Raw genomic sequence first — 21,733 nt, forward strand, 5'->3', positions numbered from 1 at the left:
GGAAGGAACACTGTGAGCAAGGAAGAAAAAAATGCACCAAAAAGAATATTAAATCAGAGATGATGACATGATAAAAACATAAAACTTGTATGTTTTATTATTCATCGCCTACTGTTATGGAAATGTATGCGGTAGCTCCACTCTGATGCATGCAAATCCTCGACCCATTCTTCTGATATTCACTATCTGTAGGGTTTTCATTAACCCAACCTTTTTAGGTCAGTTTCAAGTGCTTCTGTACTCATATTTAAACTAATGAACAAAAAAGGAGAACTAGAGAGAGGTCCTCCTATTGTGATGTAGCAGTATGGTAGCTGTTACTGGAAAAGTGTGGATGTGGGAACTGAAATCTGCTGATGTGTGTGCAAGACTTCCAGTGATAAGGTGAAAAGGCATGAAGCTGGTGCCATGTGTAATCAGTTTGTAGTTAATTTCTTTGCTATATTGTCTCTAAGCTCCCTAGTCACATAGCTCCTTGTACTTGGAGGGCTGTAGTGGAAAGGTAGCAGATCAGCACTATCAGTTTCCATCTGCACAAATTTTCTGAATGTCTTCGTTAGGAGGACAGACTTCCCTGCACTGCCTTATTTCATGAAGAGGGGAATTTAGCTCCAGGGACATTACCTAGAAGCAGAATTTATGCACATTTCTGCTGATGTCCCAGCAACATGAGGATTTTTTCCAGAATTCAGGCATTTTGGGATCCTATATTTAAACTTGATTATGACAGAATTCACAATTATGCCCATGCTGAAATGCATTATTGACTCAGTACAATGGAAAGGGTCACTACATGAAAGTGAATCACAGTACCACAATGATGAACCTCCCTAAAAAAATGTATTGTAGAACTTATTATACAATTTTGTTACTAATGTGATATCACCATTCTTAGATAGAAGATCTCACACACTGTCATTCTCTCTGGCCTCTAATACGCAGTGTCACGGACCTGCTTGTAGAAATACTTAATTTTGACCAGGAACATTCTAAACATAACTTACAGGAACAATGGCGCTTCCTGAATATTTTTAAATGCTTAATGCTTAATATTTTTAATCCTTTAAGTGAGCCTTTTAGTCTCAATGCATACCCTAATACAGTGCTGGAGCTGTAGTTTCTGAGAAATGTCAAGTCACTAGAATGGTCAAAGCACTGAAATCCTGCCCTATAAGAGATGCTGAAATTTCAGAAATTTGCCCCCACCCTGAGTTAGGATAAGAACCACTTTGGAATACTTCACAAATCTGAATATTCTGCAAATTTTGCTGTGATTAATCACATCCTTTTGATCTATAAGTAACTGAAAGGTTGTATTGATAAAGTTGATAGCAAATTCATGAGAAATGTCTTGATTTTGCACAGATTCCTACAGATTGCTTCATCTGAGAACTAGAAAACTGTTGTGAATGCTAAAATTGGTGCTAAAACAATGGTTCAGCTAAAATTGGGATTTTTTTTTAAAATAAATTATATGATAATTTCTACTGCTGAAGTGTGGCATACCATTAGTGCTAGAAAGCTGAGCAGTCTGAAGTGCATCTGAATATTTAAAAACTTATTATTAATTTATGAATACAGAAATTATATAGGCATTTGTGCCTGTAAGAATGCCCATGAGAATATAATATACCTGTATTTCTTATCTTTTACAGCATAAAAAAAACCCCAAACCTGAATGTCGGAGAATTGAATAATATAATCATAAAATAATATAATCAAAATGTATGGTGGTATGTGGAAGCAGAGGTTTGGTAGCTTATGGTTATCCCTGTGTGGCTGTAAGCCAGGGAAAAGTGAGAGAAGCTGAAGAACCCATGGAGTCCTCCACAGGCTGCAGTGTGAATATCTGCTCCACCATGGTCTCCTCCATGGGCTGCAGGAGAATCTCTGCTCTGGTGCTTGGAGCACCTCCTTCCCTTCCTTCTCTGAGCCTGGATTCAGCAGGACTGCTTCTCCTGCATATAAATATGCATATATATAATAAAATTGAGATGAGGAAGCTCCACTTCACTGTCAACATGTCTCAAAAACAGCTTTAGGAGCCTGTGAATACCCTGTGGGAAACATTATATATAACTTAGCATTTACAGCACGGGATGGGTGGAGTGCAAAAATGGTAATTTTCATTTGAAGGAAATACTTGAAAAAAATCAAAGAGCCAAAATTCTTTCAAGAGTGTTTCTGAATGTCTCCACATAGGATTAACTAATGATTCAGTTTCTGTGGACCAACAAATTAAAACAGGCAAGGTACTGCATAACACAGTGCATGTGTAAGTGGCATGGGCAAGAAAATAGTACAGTTAGCAGTGACACAGCAACACATGAACACATAGTATAGTCACTAGACCCATTTTAGGAATAATAAGCTTTTAAGTACCTTTATGGACCTTGCTTTTATTCTTTTTTTTTTTTTTTTTTTTTCTTAGTCTAAGAATCAGATTATGGTTTGTAAACTCAGCACCTATATCCAAAGTTCTTGGTGGTCCTCATAAAACTGCTGGACTGTTTCCAAGTTTCCAGAAGAAATCAGGTTCTCTGGCCATAGTTAGGACACTTGACTGGTTAAAAGTAAACTGGAATTCCAGGACTAGCTCCATTGATGACTAGTACATTTTATTTATTGGCTATTTAATGTTAAATCCATAAATGATGACTTTTGTCTTGATCTTGGAACAAAACTACCTGCAGAAGATGATGTAGGCTTGAGAACCTTGAATGAAAAGATTCACCCCCTCATAGCACTTCCCATACTTTGCAGTTCCTGGGGAGCGGTAGAATTTGGAAGTCAGTCAACATTGCCTGCTGATTGGGGTTTAGCAGCTCTTGCCAGCTCTTCACAGAACCAACATTTAGCTGTCACCACCCTTCATACAGAACAGGTGAACTGCTGAGAGTTCCAATGTCCCTTCAGGGAGCAAGTTCCCCTGCATAGTACACAAGCAACCGGACAAAAACTTCATTTAAGTGAGTCACAAAGAACCTGAATGAGAAGGTGGGATCCCTGATGTGCCTTTTCTTTGTCTTAAACACACAAGCGTTTTTAATTATCTTAAAATTAATACATTAATAATGTCTTTGCTTGGCTTTAGGTATAAATAGTTAACTTTAAAGAAATTTTACCTTTTACCCCTAGTTTTCTGATATGTGAAATCATTCCAAGTGATGATCTGTCTTTTACAAATTGTTGCAGGAACATTTAGATCACAGAAAAATTTTAAAACACGTAGGACCTGACAATCAAACATTTTTATTTCTTAAACTGGGAAATACATTTTAATGAGAACTGTCTTTACAAATGCATATGAAATTGAGCAAGACAAAATTTTGGTTTTGCCATGCACTATGCAGCACCAACTTCGTGCTATCCTGTGTGCAGGTGCAAAGACGTGTCATGAAGGTAGCTCACTGATAGCTGCGCCCTGACTCTCACACTGGCAGTGTAAGAATAAGGAGAAGGAAATTGAAACTTTTGCTGCTAGAAGAGAAAATGTTCTGGCAGGTGGAGACTACTGCTGCAAAAAGAGTCACTGCATTTTTGCCTGAAGTGTCAGTAGAAATTTGTAGAACTGTAGAATAGTTTGGGTTGGAAGGGACCTTGGAGATCATGCAGTTCCAACCCCCCTGCCATGGGCAGGGACACCTTCCACTAGACCAGGTTGCTCAGGGCTCCATCCAGTCTGACTTTGGACACCTCCAAGGGTGGGTTACTCTGTTGTAGAGCATAACCACCAAAATGTTAGGCTAGTGGGTTTGGTCATTAAATACTCCGAGTTTTTCCTGTTAGTTATTCAAAGATGGCTTCTTACCAAAGGGAAATACAACACGTGGGGATCTTTATATTTAAACTTACATTCAGCTAATAGTTGCAAGGTTACAATTTCCTCCTGTCTGTTCATGAATGACATTTTTCACTATATTTTTTGTACTATGTACAGCTGATATCAGGGACAATAGCATCCTAGTGAGGAGTTAAAGTCTTACTGTATAGTATACTATAAATGATTAAATTTCCTTCTACCAGTAGTCTTTGTTGTTGTACTGTGCATTTGAAGGGCAGTAGAGATATGTGTGAAGGACACTTTGCTGAAAATATTTGTCAACTACTATACAGAGCCAAATCAATTCCCCAGACACGTGTGTTACACACCAGCAGGATCTCAACTCTGTATTCTGATGGGTACAATTGATAAAGATACTATGCATCAAACTGTGCCTACTTCTGCATACTTATGTACTCACTACTCAGTGTAAGACCTTCTTGTGTCATGGTTGGTTTCTCAATCAATTAAATTTATCCTTGCTTTGATATACAGACTTGTAATTAATGTTTTAGAATTATGAAATATTTTGCACACTGACTGTAAATAGATTAATTTCCATCTGATTTACTGGTTAAAGAGAGGAAATAACTGTGTGTTCTCTCTAGAGATATGAAATCTAGATATGAAATCACTATGCTAATGTTGATTGAATAGATACAAGACTGTAGTTTCTAAAACTGTCTTTGCAGTTTTTCATTGTTACATCTCCTAAGAAAAGTTACATATCAAAATGCATAAATGAATTTTGTCCTTCTTCTGTCTTTCCTTCTACCTATGAGACAGACAAAGGTTAAAGATGCAACGTGAATCTAAATGCATGATTGGAGGATTACCTCAGTCTCCCTGGCATCTCAGCACTTAAGGTGCTTCTACTGTGGCCACCTCCAGTGCTGCATCAGGTATTCTCCATTTGTGAAGATGATGGAATGAAAAACCTCACAACAGTAGTAATGGCATTTTAAAGTGAAATGACTGTCTTGGCTCTGCTCCCTGATGTATGAACAATGAACAGAAGAAGATTAGCAACTTCAGCTTTTGACTGCAAAAGTGAGAAACTGTGAAACAGACTGTGGCATGTGTTGGAAGGGTGAAAGCATAGATGAGGACTGGTGGGCCAAAGAGCCAGTTATACAGATATGTTTGAAATATCATAGTCATAAAGCGTGGCACAAAAGTAGGGTCCTGGAGAGTTGCTCTACCATAGCATTGTGATGGCTTTTATTTGTCTCCTGAATGGAAGAAGAGCTGGCACATGAAATCTGTGACAGCTCTAGACAATGGCTTTGGGTTTGATCAAGGCTGAGTGAAAATACAAATGATTATTCTATAATGACGATGAGCAATACGGTTGATGACAGACTCAGATCTACTGACTTGAGAGCAAGGTCAAAGTCACAAGAAGACAGGTGGAGGCCCATGAATAAACATCCTTGACATGCCAGGGGAACAATAACAAGACCTTTACTGGTGATTATCTTTAGGTGTGTTTTGAGGGTTCAGAGCTGCAAGTCAGTTGTCATATACATGGCTGTGAATGCAGGTCCTATTAAATTATGCTGTGTGCTATCCCAAAAGATGAATAGTGAAGCTAAGCTATTTCCTAATTTTGATTGCACAAAGAAATGTTTACTGATTGATGCACTGTATCATGCCTAAGAAAAGAGGTGTCTGATGTTCTAAAGAACATTCAACTCTTTATGTGCCAAGGATGTCAACCTATCATGCACAACTGGGAAGAGGGCAGAGTGTTTTAGACATATATCAGAGGACATGACAGACCACTACTTAATTAAACCACAACCACTGTGTCGTTTATTGACACCCTTCTCTTTGTGTAGGAGGCAGCGGCAAGGTTGCAACGTCTGCAGCCAGCAAGAATATTTGAGTTTGTATTGGGTTTGTGTGGCCAGGTTTTGCTAGCATGGGGGCTTTAGTGGGAAGCTGCCAGAAGCTTCCTCCATGTCTGGCAGAGCCAACACCAGGTGGCTCTAAGACAGACCCACCGCTGGCCAAGCCAATCAGAAACAGTAGTAATGCCTCTGTATAACTTATTTAAGAAGGAAAAAGTTATTGCTCATATGTAATTATGCTCAGAGAAGACATACTTTAGAATATGTGAGAGGAATAACTCTGCAGACATCAAGGTCAGTGAAGAAGGAGGGGGAGGAGGTGCTGCAGGTGCCAGAGCAAAGATTCCCCCCAATGGTGAAAACTGTGGTGAAGCAGCTGTGCCCCTGTGGCCCGTGGAGGTTCCAATGTGGTGCAGATATCCACCTGCAACTCATGGAGGAGACCCATGCTGGAGCAGATGGGAAGAAGTCTGTGACCCCATGGGAAGCTGTGCTGCAGCAGGCTCCTGACAAGGGCCTGTGGACCCATGGGGAGAGGAGCCCACTCTGGAGCAGGGTTGCTGGTAGGACTTGGGACCCTGCAGGGGACCCGTGCCAGGGCAGGCTGTTCTTGAGGAACTGCAGCCCATGGAAAGGGTCCCACACTGGAGCATTTTGTGAAGATATGTAGCCCATTGGAAGGACTCACAATGGAGAAGTTCATGGAGAACTGTCTCTCATAGGAGGGACCTCACACTGGAGCACAGAAAGGACTCCTTTCTCTGAGGAGTGGCAGAAACAGCTTCTGATGAACAGGCCACAACCACCATTCCCTATCTCCTTGTGCCTCCTGCAAGGAGGTAGGGCCAGCAAAGGAGGGAGGGGTGGGAGAAGATGCTTTTAAGATTTTATTTCACTTCTCATTACCCTGTTCTGATTTTGATTGGTAATGAATTCAGTTAATTTCGCGAAGTCAAGTCTGGTTTGCCCGTGACAGTAATCAGTGAGTGATCTCCCCCTGCCTTTATCTCAACTCATGAACCTTGCATCATATTTTCTCTCCTCTGTCCAGTTGTGGAGAAGAGTGATAGAGCGCCTCTGGTGAGTGTCTGGCATCCAGCCAGGGTCAAACCACCACTGTCTTTTCCAAAGTAAGACTGGGGGGAGAAGGAAAAAGAGGAATTTCTTGTGAGTATAGACAGAGGCAGGGGACAGAATTCCAATAACGTTCAAGTATCACGGGAGGTTTGTAGTACAATCTGTTTGCAAAATGAGAAGGATCCATTTGAAACGCTTGTCCTGAGAGGGAAGAAAAGCAAGGCTTTTATGTAGCACCTTAGCTCTGTAAACCCAAGCTGACTCTAATCACATAAGCTATCAGAGGAAGTGCAGATAGGAAATCAAAGGACAATACAACACTGTAAAGCTGTAGATTATGCGGTGCAGAAGTTAAGGATGTATTCCACAAAAAAAAAAAAAATGGAAAAGGTCCTTGAATTAAGGTCAAAACCCAGAGAAGTGGCTAGGGAAAAACAAGAATTGAATGAGATTTAAAAATAAAAAAGGCCAAAGGAATCCCATATCCTGAGGGAAAGACAGATAGTGATGTCATAACCCAGGTAGCTTTCTGGTAGGCAATCATGAGTCAAATTTTAAGACATATTTGTTGAAGTGTTACATCTTCAAATTTTACATGTCTATATCTAACACTACTTTTAATCAAGAAATGCTAGTGTATCCCTCTGACCAGAAAGGTGAAGGTAAGGCAGTAGGAAATTTGGCCTTTCCACACCTGTAATTCAGAATAATGCCAACTGATCATTGAATATAGTTGTTTTTCAGCATTTGGTTTCTTTGGCCCTATTGGGAGTGTATAAAGACATATTCAAATGACACTGTGATTTTCAGCGGACAATGGGAAGACCAGATACATGTGATCAGAATTTTTTTTTTTCCTGATTTTGAAATTTGGTTAGGATGAAAGACTGAGAGCGATCCCTGGGTATTGTGTGCAGAATGTGAGTGAGTTTTCTCATTTGGGCTTCTATGCAGAAGGCACATAAAACACATGATGGAATAATGTCTAGATGCAATGGAAACATTATCACAAAGGGACAAACAAGACAGATGTACAAATTCTTTTTTTGTGTGCTTGGCTAGATGCATTAGGTTCTTTGTATCTAGGTTCTTGGAAGTGTTGAATTAAGGAAGAGAACAGCAACACTGCTGATGGTGCCAGATTCTCCAAGCTATTTCTGTTCCAGACAGATGCCTCCAGCAAGGTGAAGCAACTGCATTATATTGATATGATGTTAAGTATCCTTTAAAATATAATATTAGCCTTAAGCACAAAGATATCAGCATGGGAGAAAGCATCTTTAGCCACTGAAAGGGTTTCCTTGCCAGCTGGTTGGGAAATTACAAGACTGAATCAGTGTCTACTAAACACTTATTTGTCTTTGATGGATACTATGTACCCCATTATCCTGGATAAAAGGTTGTACCTACAAATTACTGGCATTGTCCTTCACTCTACAACTCTCTTCCTTTTCATTGCAATGTGTCCTTGAGAAGGTACAAATACAGATTTATTTCACAGAATTAGTGACCATGGCATGAAGTATCCTGTGATTTCCACAGAGGTGGTCCTGGAGATACAAAGCCCAGGTGTTCTCAGAGCTTTCTTTAATGGGCAATCTACAACGCTGATGTTTTTGAGGTGAAGGAGGGCAATAATCTCTCTATGCTTTCTGTAAAGTTGATGCCCAAATATATGTCCAATTTGTATGAGCCTGATTTTCAAACATACTCATTCACCCACAGGTGAGACTAATGTGAGAGCAAAGAGCAACTGGAAATTTGAACACAGCATGTATTATATTTACAAAGCTAAAAATAAGTCTCTGCCTTGGGCACAAGAATAACCAAGCATTATTCATAGCTAATATCAGTGTCACAGAGAAAGGTAAAGGCACAGATGGAAAGAGAATGTCTGATGCCTTGAGAAATGAAAATTAAAGAAACTGGACATTGTGCAAAACCCATATTTTCCCTGGAACGTGGTGAGTGGTGAGAAGAGGTCATAAAAGAACAGGTAATAGCAAAGGGCAGTAATATGTTTCTATAAAGCAATACGTCTATTATACCTTTAAAAATAATCTTCTGCCTTATCTCCCAGGCTCAATGCATGTCAGGTGGGGCTATTTACAGGCTAGAATTTGCAGTTGTCCAGTATTGCTGGCCTTAATATTAACAAAACTGTATGACACAGCTCTGGGGTGCCCTGTCTCTGTAATGCAATAGGTACAGGTGTTGGTCACTGTAGAGTTAAAGCTGCTTTGGCATCCACTCATGCTTTTTGCTAATGAACCATCTGGCTTATCAAGAGAGGTTGCTCATCCACAAATCAGCAGTTTTCTTGCAGATGTTTGCTATTTGCTACTTCTTAATTCCCTTACTCCCAGTTCCTCCTCTTGCCTTGCAGAGCTCTCACTCTGCCATTTGTCTCAATTCTTTCTTCAGAGGTAGCTTTGATTGCATATATACTGGTGTCTGGGACTCTCACTGTAATTATTTCTTTCTACATTCAAAACACCAAGTTTTAGCATCTTGGAAGTAGAGATTTTGCCTCTTAAATTACAGTATGACATCTTCTGCAGGCTGTGCTGGGATACATTTTTGTCCTGGGTGTACAGAGTTGAAAAGGATAAGCATCACAACCTACTTTCCTTCTCTTTGAATTTAATTTCAAAGGCTAAGTGTTTAAGGTCATGGACAGCAAGGTTTTCCTTACACCAATTATGTCATCATTTTGCTGTAGAAGAAACAGAAAACGTGCTACATTCTACTGCACTTTTGTTAGTTATATAATGTCCCATTCACAAATATGTACAAAGGAATCAAAATAAGTGCTCAGGAAATGGGGCTTTGCTCTTGGAAGAAGGTAAATTATGGGGACTGAAATCTGGACCTTGATGTTGGCGTAGAAGAGAAATACTGTAAGGGAGAGATAAGTCTCTCGATTTCCAGGGCATTTTTACGAACTACAACATCCTGCTTAGTTTCTGCCCTGTACTTTCACTCAGATGATACCTTTCATCTGCATTTTCTTTTACTTACCTCCTTCCTGGCTTCAGGGGTGACATTCTATTTCCTGTTCAATTTACATGAAAATTAACTTTCCTCATTTGTGCAAATCCATGTGGGTGGAAAGAATGTCATCTGTGAATTGCCCAGTAACCAGGGGCTTTTGAGCAGACCCTGTAAGACATTCAGTAAAAACTCATTTACCATGCTTTCTGTAATAGCAGATTCTTTCCTAAAAGCTGTTCTCCTGCAAGATGTTGCTATACTGACTCAGGATGGATTTTAATGTTACCTGTGCATGTAGAAAATTTTTATCTGAAACAAAATTGATAATAATTTAAAATCCAAACCTGTTAGGAAATTGGAAAAAATGTGAAAGAAAACCTAGGGCCATAACCAGTTTCTGTGTGAGAGACATCAACATCTGCAGAAAGTAGTGGTGTCCTGAGGGATTGCTTTTACCTATTTGCTTTCTTCCAGTGAATAATGAGTTTAATGGGTAGAGTTCCTCCAGGTGGGCAATCACAAAGCTAGCATTTTTATTTTCTTGACAGAAAATTACATCTCTTTTTCCTAGCAGAACATTACATTTTCCCTAGAAAATTCTGATGGGTTTGCATAAGTGGTTTTCCTTGTCAGAGTATCTATCTGAAACAGCATGTCCCACTGTTTTTAGCAATCTAGGAAAATTCTTGAGCAAATCCTTCTTCTTTACTCATTTTTTGTTAGCATGCTGCTCTGATGAGGGGGGCTGGGTGGCCTTTTTTAAAAATACACAGGCCAGCGTCTCTTTGTAGATTGTTAAAGGGGAGTACAGAGAAGGGCTTCACGGGATCTGTGCATAATCTTTAATTTGAACTGAAAACAGAGCCTATAGCCAGTCAGGCTGTCCTGTGTTAGGAGTATTGTCATCAGGAATGCTGCTAGAGATGCAGTTGAGTATTTGCAGCTGCTATGAAACCAGAGGACAGACTTGCATTGTTTAACTTTGGTTTCTGGGGCTTTTGCTAGGAGAAGAGCAGACTGAGGGGGTACCTCATCACAGTCTACAACTTCCTCGTGAGAAGGAGACACTGATCTCTTCTCTGTGGTGACCAGTGACAGGATGCAAGGGAATGGCCTGAAGTTGTCTCAGGGAAGTTTGGGTTTGATATTAGAAAAAGGTTCTTCATCCAGAGAGTAGTTGGGTACTGGAACAGGTTCCCCAAGGAAGTGGTCACAGCACCAAGCCTGACAGAGTTCAAGAAGTGTTTGGATGATACTCTCAGGCACATGGTGTGACTGTTGGGGATAGTCTTGTGCAGGGCTAAGGGCTGGACTTGATGATCCTTGTGGGTCCCTTCCAATTCAGCATAGTGGTGATTCTGTGATTTTAGGAATACAGCCATCCCTTTCTAAGCACAATGAGAGAGACGTGTTTGCAAAGGCTGGTTCCATACCACTCTGTAATCACTGCCTATGGCAGCACCTCAATGTTACAGAAATCCTAATTAAATTTATAGCGAGCCTGGGCTGAACCTGGACTGCATCTGAAGGAGTGGTAAGGAATAAATTTGACTTGCCAGACATCTCCAGACTGGCAAATGCAGGCACAGACTTAATATATTCTAGTTTCCCAAAAAGCAAAACTTGCTGCATCATGAGTATCAGTTACTGGGAACACACCCACAACTCTCCGTAACACTAGGTTTAGATCAAGACACCACTACCAATTCCCTATGACAGCCATACAGTAGGTCTCAGATACTTTTTCTTATCACAGATTTGAGCTTTCTCATAACCTATGTTCCTCAGCAGTTATGAGATCACTACTAAAAGGAGGGAGCTTTACTATGGAATGGCTCAGGACTGTGGACATTAAGATGGAGTCATTTGGTGGTAGTTCTAATGAAAGGGAGGTCAAATTCACATTTTTATTGGCTTTCATGTGATTTCAATCCAATCAGCAATGTCTGAGAAAAAGGAGTCTGAGAGGGATTAAATCTCAGCTTGTTTCAAGACAAAGAGAAGGTAAGATCACAGGTAAAAGCTGTAATTTGTGTACTCTACTGTCTAGTACGAAGCGGAGTTAAAGATTTTTAGACCTTTAAGACATCTCAAAACAGCTTTCTCATATGCACTAAGTATGTGTTTAATTGTTATTCTTTACACACATTTTTATTTTTTCTTTGACTACTCTGTCTTATCTATTTCCTGCTATTGCAATTGTGTTTTGCTACAGACTGAGGAGATTTTGATGTTTTGTCAAAGACTGAAGGCAGCTGCAAATATTATTTATAAGTAAATAATCTATGCTCTTCAAAAGATGTTCCTTTAAAATCTTAAGTTGCATGCCTGCATTTTGGAAACAGAGATAAGTGTTTTCTGTCTTTGTACTGAGTTTCTTCTCCTAGTTGAGTAAGTTCTTGAGTAAGAATTTGGTGCAACCAAGATCTGTCACTTAGAAAAATCTGATGCTTGTTGCTTGCTGTGTTTATCAGTTGTCCTGTGTCAAGTCAAACAAATTGTTTAAATGTTCACCCTCTTATATGGTTTGATCAGGCAGGCGGACTATTGCTTCAGCTGCTGGTGAGGTTTAGGGGGTTCCCTGAGGTGGTGGATGTGTCTGTTCAGGTTGGTTTTGCACAGCACTGCTACTGAAAACAGACTAGCCATTTCTGCACACTCAGACCTGCCTTCTTTCTGATGTTAGGGAGTCTAAATCTGCTCTCAGGACTTTGACATACTTCAGCTAAGTTTATAGTAAAAAGAAATTACAAAACTCCCAACAAAAAGACTCTAACTCTCTTTGTTTTGTAGTTGGTTTCCAGGAGAGGTTTGCATATGCGCACAATGAAACACACATTAAGCTGACATAGTTTCCCTTTTATGTTACTGAAAGGTACACAACCAGTCTGAGGAACCACACATGTGCTTAGCCAAAGGGTTAGTGGCTTGCACATTTTGACATTTAACCAACACAGAGGTAACTGGATAGCAATAGATGGCATTTATCAAGAATCTCAAAGTAAGGCTCAACCATTGTATGTAGTGATAAATAGGATCTCAGAGAGGAGAAATCAGATGTGGAGTAAATGGGAGAGACATGGCTGGCCTCACACACACACAAACACAGAAGTGAGTACACATACATACACATAATCAAATTTGAATTTTGAATTAATTTTTCCTAGGTCATGAAGGGCATGGAATTTGTCTTGGTCCTACTGAAAACACACATTTTTGATTATTCCTTCTTTGTATGATGCTCATCTTTTAACCCTATAAATCTTTTTTTTTTATCCTTCCTAGTTTATCAACTGGATTCTTAGAAGAGGTAGAAAATTGTTTAACACATTAATAGAAACTGTTTATTGCATTACTTCTTGTGATGCTCTTTGAGATTTTAGGAAAATAAGTATGTTTGAGGGAATCTGGATACCTTAGTCCCTTAGACATCAGGCTAACTTTGTAGAGCAACAGTGTGCATTTTAAAGGTGTCCTCACTAGAAATATTTGATTTAAAAAAATTGCAGAAAATGGAATCAGTGAAAGACCTGTTAAGAATGTGCTCAGAAGTAAGAGTCAAAACTACCAAGCACTGAAAATTCTGAGAGATGCAAAAATTCAAGGCTTTTATTGCAAGAAAAAGTGGCACTTATCCTCATTCAGTCTGTCTTTTTTATCTGGCAAATATTTTCAGTGAAAATAATATACTGCAAAGAAGTCTTCTATGCTTCTGAGTGCAGTGCACAATTACAATGATCAGGAAAAATAGAGCTGCTGATTCTGTGAATAACTGGCTTTGACTTTCATTTCAAGGTACAAATGACAGTGCAGCCTTTTCTGAGTCCCAGAAGTGATGCAGAAGTTAAACTCTTTTATTCCCCTTTGTCATACTGAAAGTCACCACTGCATAGGGAAGACTCAATTTTATGGGTAATTTTACACATTTTGTTACGTCAGCTCAAGAGCTCAGAAATATGCAACCATTCAGACTTATGACAGAAATTCAGATGGGAGTTTCTAAAGAAACTCCCCTCTAATCTCATTTAATGCCATCTGTCAACCCAGTGGCACATGCTTAAGGTCAACCTTAGACATTCAAATAACCTCAAAGAACACATTTCTTTTCACAGGTTTAAACACATTAATGAGGTATAAGGCAAAATATATTCTGGATTTTCCTCTTGGAAGTGAGTTCCCGCCATTTGTCCATGCCTGTTTTAAATGACTGCATGCAACATCTGTGTCCTGCTTTGAGGCTGCAGTTTGCTGGAGAGCCTTTGGGATTTTTTTATTCTATAGTCTTTCTGTCTTTCCTGGTACGCAACCCCATCTTTCCATACCTTTCCTGTTCCATACCTTTCATGCAATAAAGAAGATATTTTCACTCTTCTTACTTTACATTCTCACAATATATTTTAGATTGTCTTCTTTAAGTGTCCTTACATTTCTCTAATCCAAGATTCTTTAAAATTTTGTCTCATATTTCATGTTTTACATCAATGCATCTTTCTTCCAATCCAATTGTCTTTACAATTCTGTTTTCCAAAACCATGTCAGTAAAATCACCAATCTGGAAAGCTTTCAGGAAATCCATGCCAAAAGTCACGTCTACTGAAGGACTAAGTACTAGATTTAGTAAGGTGCTATAGACCTGCTGATATTTTTTCCATTATTAGCCAATAATATTAGTTAATGTGAATGAACTAGAGACTCGTGGTTATTAGTTATGCATCATACTACACTATTATTTCAAAGTAACTTTTTTATTGTTATGGAGTGACAGTCTGATAATACCCTTAGAATTAATTAGCTTGCACATAGCTGACAAACCATTTTGTGTCTTGAACTCCTAATTTAAAAATAGCTATGCCACTAGACCTAGGAAGAGAGAAGTCAGATACAAAACAATTCCTACCAGTGAAGCCTGTGGGACAGCGGGCAACAACCATTCCTTTTGACTGATTCTGCTTCTTTATCAACCAAGTGAGATATATAGGCAAGAATAAACCAGAAAATAACAGTTGTAAGCTACGTGTGAAATCAATTCAGAAGACACGTAGATCCCTTTGTGAAGATTTAGGGCAGTTCAGGCTTTAAGAATAAACATTTAGAGACAAAGAGCAATGTCTGCAGGCAGTGTAAGTCATGCATTTTCATTAGCTTAAGTGCAAATATGGAAATACACACCAGAGTAGATCTGACCCTCAGTGTTACCCAGAGCATATTCCTTACTCACAGAATGCCCTCTAAAGGATGAATGTAATGCGTAATCTTATTTGATAATGTATGTTCACGTTTCAGAAGATGCTAGGGAATTATTAGCCTTTGACAGACTTCCTTTTGGCTTTAGCAATTAGCAGAAACGAAACTCCTTAAGATTAAATTTCTCCTTTGGACCATGCATAATTTTAAGGCTTTTTCTATAACCCCATAAAGTAATGATAGAAGCCAAACACTGAGTTTTCAAATAATTGTGCAGTGATTTAGCCAGCTTCTGTTGAAGCTGTTCAGACTATGAAAATGAAATTCTTGGCCTTTAGAGCTCCTTTGAAAAGCATGTCCTCTCTCCCCAGTATCTGAATATAGCATGTGACCATAGGGACTTCTTGATGGAACCGAGGAGCAGGGTTTTTGGGCATTGTTTAAATTACTGTTCACGTATGTTTTAAGTTTGATTGAACATATCCTCATCACAAAGAAAATAGCATTCTTTTAGTGTTGGAAAGTGAAATTGCTACATAAAGCAGTGCTGAAGCCTTTCAGAGGAATGGCAAGGGTCTGTGCCTTAATAACCAAACTTATTGATGCAGGAAAATGAAATGAAAGTCGATAAATTGGTGAGGAAATGGAGTTCAGTGAATTGTTCAGTCCATTCCTTGCTGAATTGGTCTCTACCATACATTATTGTCTACCCTGCCCAACTCAGTTTTAAATAATGGAGCTCCTGACATTTTTCTTGTTACCTTTGCAAAAGTAATGGCTTCCTCTTTTTGTTCACTTGACAGGCTAAAACATATTTAAGTGGAAAAAACTGATGGTAGACCAGTATTTGTCTGAATTGCACAAAGGGTTCATTAAAGCAGCAGCCTCTGGTGAAAGTTTATTCATGTGTAAAGGTACCTGCAGGTTGGTCTGGATTCTTGGTGGAGGCTGAGCAGAAGTAGCCACTTGTCACAATTGCAGCATTGGATATAACCTACATAGAAGAATACTTGTCCTTACTCATTGACAAATATCTTGTTTCCATCACACGGGAGGAAGAAACTGTGGAAAAACAAAATTAGTAGAACAGAAGGTCTGTATTGGAAATGATTACGTAAAGTCAACTGAGTCTAGGAAATCCTTATGAAAAGTCCACTGACTACAGTAATTTGTATGTAGGTGCATACACTGTAAGACTTTATATCTTGATTAAAAGAGATCAGGTATGGAGTTTTCTGTTCAGGAGGTAATCAAGAGTCCTGTTGCTATTGAATGCCAACAGATCTTTCAAAAATCTGTTTCAGTGGCTAGGCAGGGCAGGGCAGGGCTGGGGAAGCTGGAGCCTGGCCCTGCTGCAGCATCACTGGGGCAGGGGCTGATGTTTTGTCAGCTGCCTGTTACACTGGGTTGAATGGGGCACAGGGGCTGTGCCTGCCCTACCCACCACAGTCCTGATCCATCCTGAATCTGGCTTCATCTCAGCAAGAAATGCAACAGCAGGGAGGTTGTAGGAGTCTATGTTAAAGCAGTGCGTTCCTATGGTAACAGACATCTTTCAGTCCTGACCAGGTGAATTACCACAAATGGGGCCCAACCTACCTCATAGCTGCATAAAATTGCAACTAAAGACCTACATGCATTATTGCTTTGGAGAGTGCTGGCAATGTTTAGGATGTTCATTTGTTCTGAGGAAGTCTAACTACTCACTAATGCATGGGAAAGCACTGGAAGGATGAGGTGACTGTTACTGTCTCAGATTAGCTGATTTTTGAGGCAATCAACAGGTATAAAGTATTTGAAATACCTCTGACTATTTATTATTTCTGTGAGTGACTATCAAAGCCTAAATAGCATAGGTGACAGGCTTTTAAGCATGAAGTAGCAAGTTACCTAGAGAGAGATATTTCCCTTTCCCAGGGTAGGTTTGGAGTATTTTTGTTTCACTCCAGCTGGCAAAGCCTTGGCTGATGCAGTAACATCTGGAGAACTATCTAAATTCTTAAATGCTGTGGGACAGAGCCAGAGGATAAAGAACGTTATCCAAAGAAAGGCGTATGGGTTTACACAGTCTGGCCACTGGGTCACCAGTAAAGGCTGGATTTCATTCACAGAGCCATGAAAGCTCAGCACAATCCACCACTTTTTCCCCAGCTTTTCAAATGTATCTTGGCAGCAGAACCCCCTTTGCCAGATCCATTCTCAGCACTGTGTTTTGTCAGCCCTTCCCCTGACCTGAGAAAGGCTTTCTAACTCAGTGTGTCAGGAGCCAGGTTAGTCAAATAAAGCCATTTCTTCTTTTCTGTATCCCTCTTTTCTGTTTGGGATTCCCAGCACTGGGATCTCTCTTTTCCAGAGGTGAAAAGGACAATGTGTATGAGCAAGCACTGCCTGCCTATGGGACATGCCAAGGCATGCTCATGCTGAAGACAAGCAATCAAAGAATTTGGAAGGTACATCATCTGCTATCTCATCTCAGGGAGAACCATGGTTACTCAGACATTGACTCAAAGAATTTGGGTTAGCATTTTTCTAATTAATCTTTTTATCACTTTTTTTTTTTTTTTTTTCACTTCAGAGTAAATCTATTAAGGGTTTCCTGCTGATTTTAAAGAAGAAAAGAAAAAGGTTTTTAATCAGAGCTGTACAGTTCATGTACCTAATGAATTAATAGTAATTGAATATAGCGGAAGTTTCTTCAAAGCACATCCATGGAGTATAGTAAAACCTCCTTTAACAGGTTTAGTTCCATGCCAGTGATGTTTTAAGGGGATTCTCCATCATATATTGGCTTGAATGTATGGTTTTATTCCATATATTCTCTGGAGTTCATCCAGGTACTATTTGCTTGGATATCCAGTGGTATAAATTATAGCTGTGGGTAATAGATCCAGGCACACATATACTTGTTGATTAATACACTTCCTAAAATTTTGTTATTCTCTGTATGTAGTTCTATGAAGGCCTAAATGGATTATCCCTACAGACTACCAAAAATAGCCAATATATTTCCATTTAAATTGTTCTAAGCACTACTTTAATCTTAAAGTTAAGGCTGCAAAATATCTTTAATCAACAGATTTGAAAAAGAAAATTCAGGCCACGAGAGGCCTTCCTGAATAAGTACTGCCTTAGCAATACATTAATCACACTTTCTTAGGGAAAAAGAGAGATTCATAGTGGAACACACTTCTCCAGATCAAGAAATCATTGTATAGGAGAGAGTTTCTGGAGAAGATTCTTGTGTAAGAATATCCTCCCTAACTTCTCCTTCAAAGAAAAGCCTTCAGGTATGGATGCAGACTTGGACCTTCAGAACTTGTCCACACATTTTTTGAGGACATTTGAGGTCATAACCGTACTAGGCTCAGGATATAATAGTTGAATTGATATTACCCTACTGATGAGGATGATTCCTGAGCCTCACAAAAAGGTGCCTTTACAGTGTCTAGCCCTTTTTGGTATGGTCGCAGATATACTCTGTATTGGCTTAGGTTTCTTCATCCTACTGTGACTTCATCTGCACTAGCAGCTTGCAATGATGTACCTGCACGGTTCACAGGGCAAAGCACTTGAACAGATCTCAGCTAGTCCTGCTCAGCCCCCTCCTATGGCAGCACATGTCGGAGGGGCCTGGGCAGGAAGAGTTCAGCAGATAATGAAATATTGCTTTGATTTCTTTGGTAATTCAGTTTCTTCAAGAATTTCACCGATGCCCAAAGGGTTTCTGCCTTCATGCAAATCAAGGGACTGTTCAGTCTTGTTTTATGTGGGGTCTTTTTGTTATAGATGAAGGTACAAGCCTTTTAACTGAAAAGCAAAGAGGCTTGGCTCTGACAGAGGGAAGGAAGCTCACATATACAACAACAAAACCACACTGTGCTTTAGACCGGTGCACCTTAATGTTAAGTCATCCACACTGCTCTGGGTCAACCCTCATCACACAAAGTAAAAATTCCTTATCCTGGGAAAAACCAAGCACAAAGGCAATTGCCTCAAAAGACTAATTTGTAAGACTTAAATCAGAGTTTAGTAAAATCTAAGCTTTAATTTTCAAAAAGCTCTCTAGTCTTCTTTTTTTTTTTTTTTTTTAAATGCAACCTGAAAGCATGCCAAGACTGTAAAGCCACAAGGCATTAATACAATACATATATATATATATAATATCTTTAAATTATACAATAAAGATGGAATGAATTAAGTATATTTGATCTCATGGTTTTCAGATTAATATCCTCCTTCTCTAAGCTCTCTGTGTTGATTCTGGAACATTCATAGCTCTCAATATTGAAAAATCTTCCCTTAAGAAAGAAAATAAAAAAGCTACAAAGCAAGTTTTTTTACCAAGTAATTGAAAATCTGAAATTAAAATGTGAGCTTTTTTTAGTTAAACTGTTCCCATAAAAAGTCTGATGTATTGGCTGGCTAAGATCTCTATTATGTCCTGCCAGAATGTAGATCTGAATTTCAATGTCTCTTTAATGTATATTTTTTTCCATTTTCAAGAACTCTCTTTCTAGAGCTCATCATCTGATGTTATGCATTAAAATTCATAAAATTCAGCAGCTTTGTATTAAATTTAGGAAACATTCAAACAATTTAGCTGTCAGAAGGGTCTTGATAAGGACCTAGAAACCTCTAATATCTCAGTGTGAAAAAGAGGGAGCTTAGGTGTGCTTATTTGAACTTGATTTATTATTATCAGAGAGTGCTGGTGCCTGGAGCACCTGAATGTCCTTCTAAAGGTAACTCCTGGCAAGTGGTGAGGAACAGTCAAACAATTCAAAAGCAGAATTAATTTTTGGATGCTCTTTTCTGACATGATAGCCCATGATGTGTTCTTTAGGTGATAATAGTGGTACCAAATTAGCTCTTAGCTGGAAGGACCTGTGCTGAAAGGTGCTCTACCAGGATTCCTTTCTAGTTGTGACAAGTTTTTTATCTATTAGAAATAGGGCAAATATAAGGGAAATTCATTACTCCATTAATGGAAAAACTCCTCCTCATTTGAGTCTGCATGTCCAAGTGGGTTTATCTCTTGGAAAATTGGTATAACAGTGTTTAAGTGGATATAATAATGCTTGCACACCTCAAAAGAAAGTTGTGAGACGTAATAGGCTGATTAATTGACTTTTGTGCTGTGTGAAATGTTTCTATCAATTCTTAGATTTCGTGTGTGTGTCAAAAATAAGATAGACGGATAAATGTGTAGTTACACATACAGGAAAAAGAAATTTTGACTTCAAATACAAAATGTTGTGTTTTGAGAGACCAGGAACAAGACCTTGGGGAGCTTATAGATAGATAGTTCTATGAAATTGTCACCTTAGTGTTCAGCAGCAGTTTGAAGAGTAAAGAGATACTCATAAGTATTAGGAGAGGAATAGAGCAGAAAACAGAAGACATCATTATGACAATAAGTACATTCATGGTTTTCCCACATCTTGATAGCTGTGTGCAATTCTGGTCCTCTCATTTTAAAAAAGTATGTCCTTAAAGGGGAAAAGGTTCAGTTCGTAGTGACAAGGGCAATTCAGAGGTCTGGAACAGTATCTGTGTGAGGAGAATCAAGTTACATCTACCAGTGCACTTACTGCACTTCAGTTCAAACACAGGACAGTCTTGGAGCACCTGAAACTGAGTTCCCTTTGGATGAAACAAAACCAGTCCATGTCCTGGAACGTGCCTAATACAATGCTGGAACATGCCCAGTGCAATCCAGCTGCTATTGAGTGTAAGATTTGCAGGACCAATTTTATTCTAATTGGAAGAAAAACAAATGGTGAGGATGCTGGAGACTCTATATCAATAATTTTATTTTGCAAATGCACTCCTATTACTTGTTCTACAATGCAGGCATAGCTGAGATGGACGCTTCAACCTGAAAAATAACTTATTTATTTGAGATATGAGAGAGGTCAACATAATTCCAAGTGGCATGGAGAGAAATGCTGGAGATCAACTGGTTATTGTATTTTTCAGATACAGATCCCATAGAATTAGGTATTACATTAATTTGGATCAGGTTCAAAACAAAGAAAAGGCTAAAACCAAAGACTTCAAAACAAAAGTTCTTTGTGTGGCATGTAGTGGTCCTCCAGAACTCCTTGTCAAAGGAAGTTTTATGTGGGTGAAGTTCAAGTGGGTGTGAAGACAGACTGGACAAATGCTTGGAAGAGAGATCTGTTGATGTTAAAACTGGATTACCAATTGCATCAGGATCAGAAAATCTCTTTGGGTGAAAGTGGCTGGATCACTTATGCTCCCTTTTCTTTCTCTTCCCTGCATGTCCACTTGTGACCACTGCTGGAGATGGAACATTGATCAAGGTAAGCCCTTGCTCTGAGCCAGTGGTATGTTCTTTCTTCTGTTATATTTTGTCCTTATATACCTTTCTTCTATATATAAGAAATGCTTTAAAAATGATCTTTGAATAGGCAATTAGATCTGAATTTTACCTTTGTGGCTGGTGCTGGTGATTTCCATATTAGTAATATTTCTCAAAAAACTATGCATGTTAAATTATAGTGTGTTTTTCTAAGGAAGTTTTAAATGAGTCATTTAGATGATTTTCAGCATCACAGCCTACCTAAACTCTAGACGACTGCAACAATAAAGGGTATTCATTTGAAGCAGCCACAATTCAATTTCCTATTGATATTTTATGTTCCTTTTGCTTTAAGCTTTATTGTTTCATCATTGCATAATTTCACAGGTGTATAAAAAAGCTGGGTGTGTTAAATATGCATTTGGAAAAGAGGAGGGGAAACAGCTGAGGAGACCTCAGGTCTTCTTAGTCTTGGTG

General features: G+C 39.0%; 1 long non-coding RNA gene across 2 annotated transcripts in view; it reads left to right on the forward strand.

Annotated features, from left to right (window-relative positions):
* The first annotated feature begins 19,171 nt into the window (after positions 1-19,171).
* The window catches only part of LOC126646715 (uncharacterized), a 62,671-nt gene continuing 60,109 nt past the window's right edge, over positions 19,172-21,733 (forward strand). The window contains exon 1 of one of the 2 annotated variants that reach the window (XR_007630374.1): positions 19,172-21,281. This is a non-coding gene — a long non-coding RNA (uncharacterized LOC126646715). The remainder of the gene's footprint in view (positions 21,282-21,733) is intronic. The other variant, XR_007630376.1, reaches the window with a different exon arrangement.

This window comes from Myiozetetes cayanensis, unplaced genomic scaffold, assembly GCF_022539395.1.
Source record: "Myiozetetes cayanensis isolate MyiCay16 unplaced genomic scaffold, myiCay2020 scf1, whole genome shotgun sequence".
In the NCBI taxonomy this organism is placed as follows: Eukaryota; Metazoa; Chordata; class Aves; order Passeriformes; family Tyrannidae; genus Myiozetetes; species Myiozetetes cayanensis.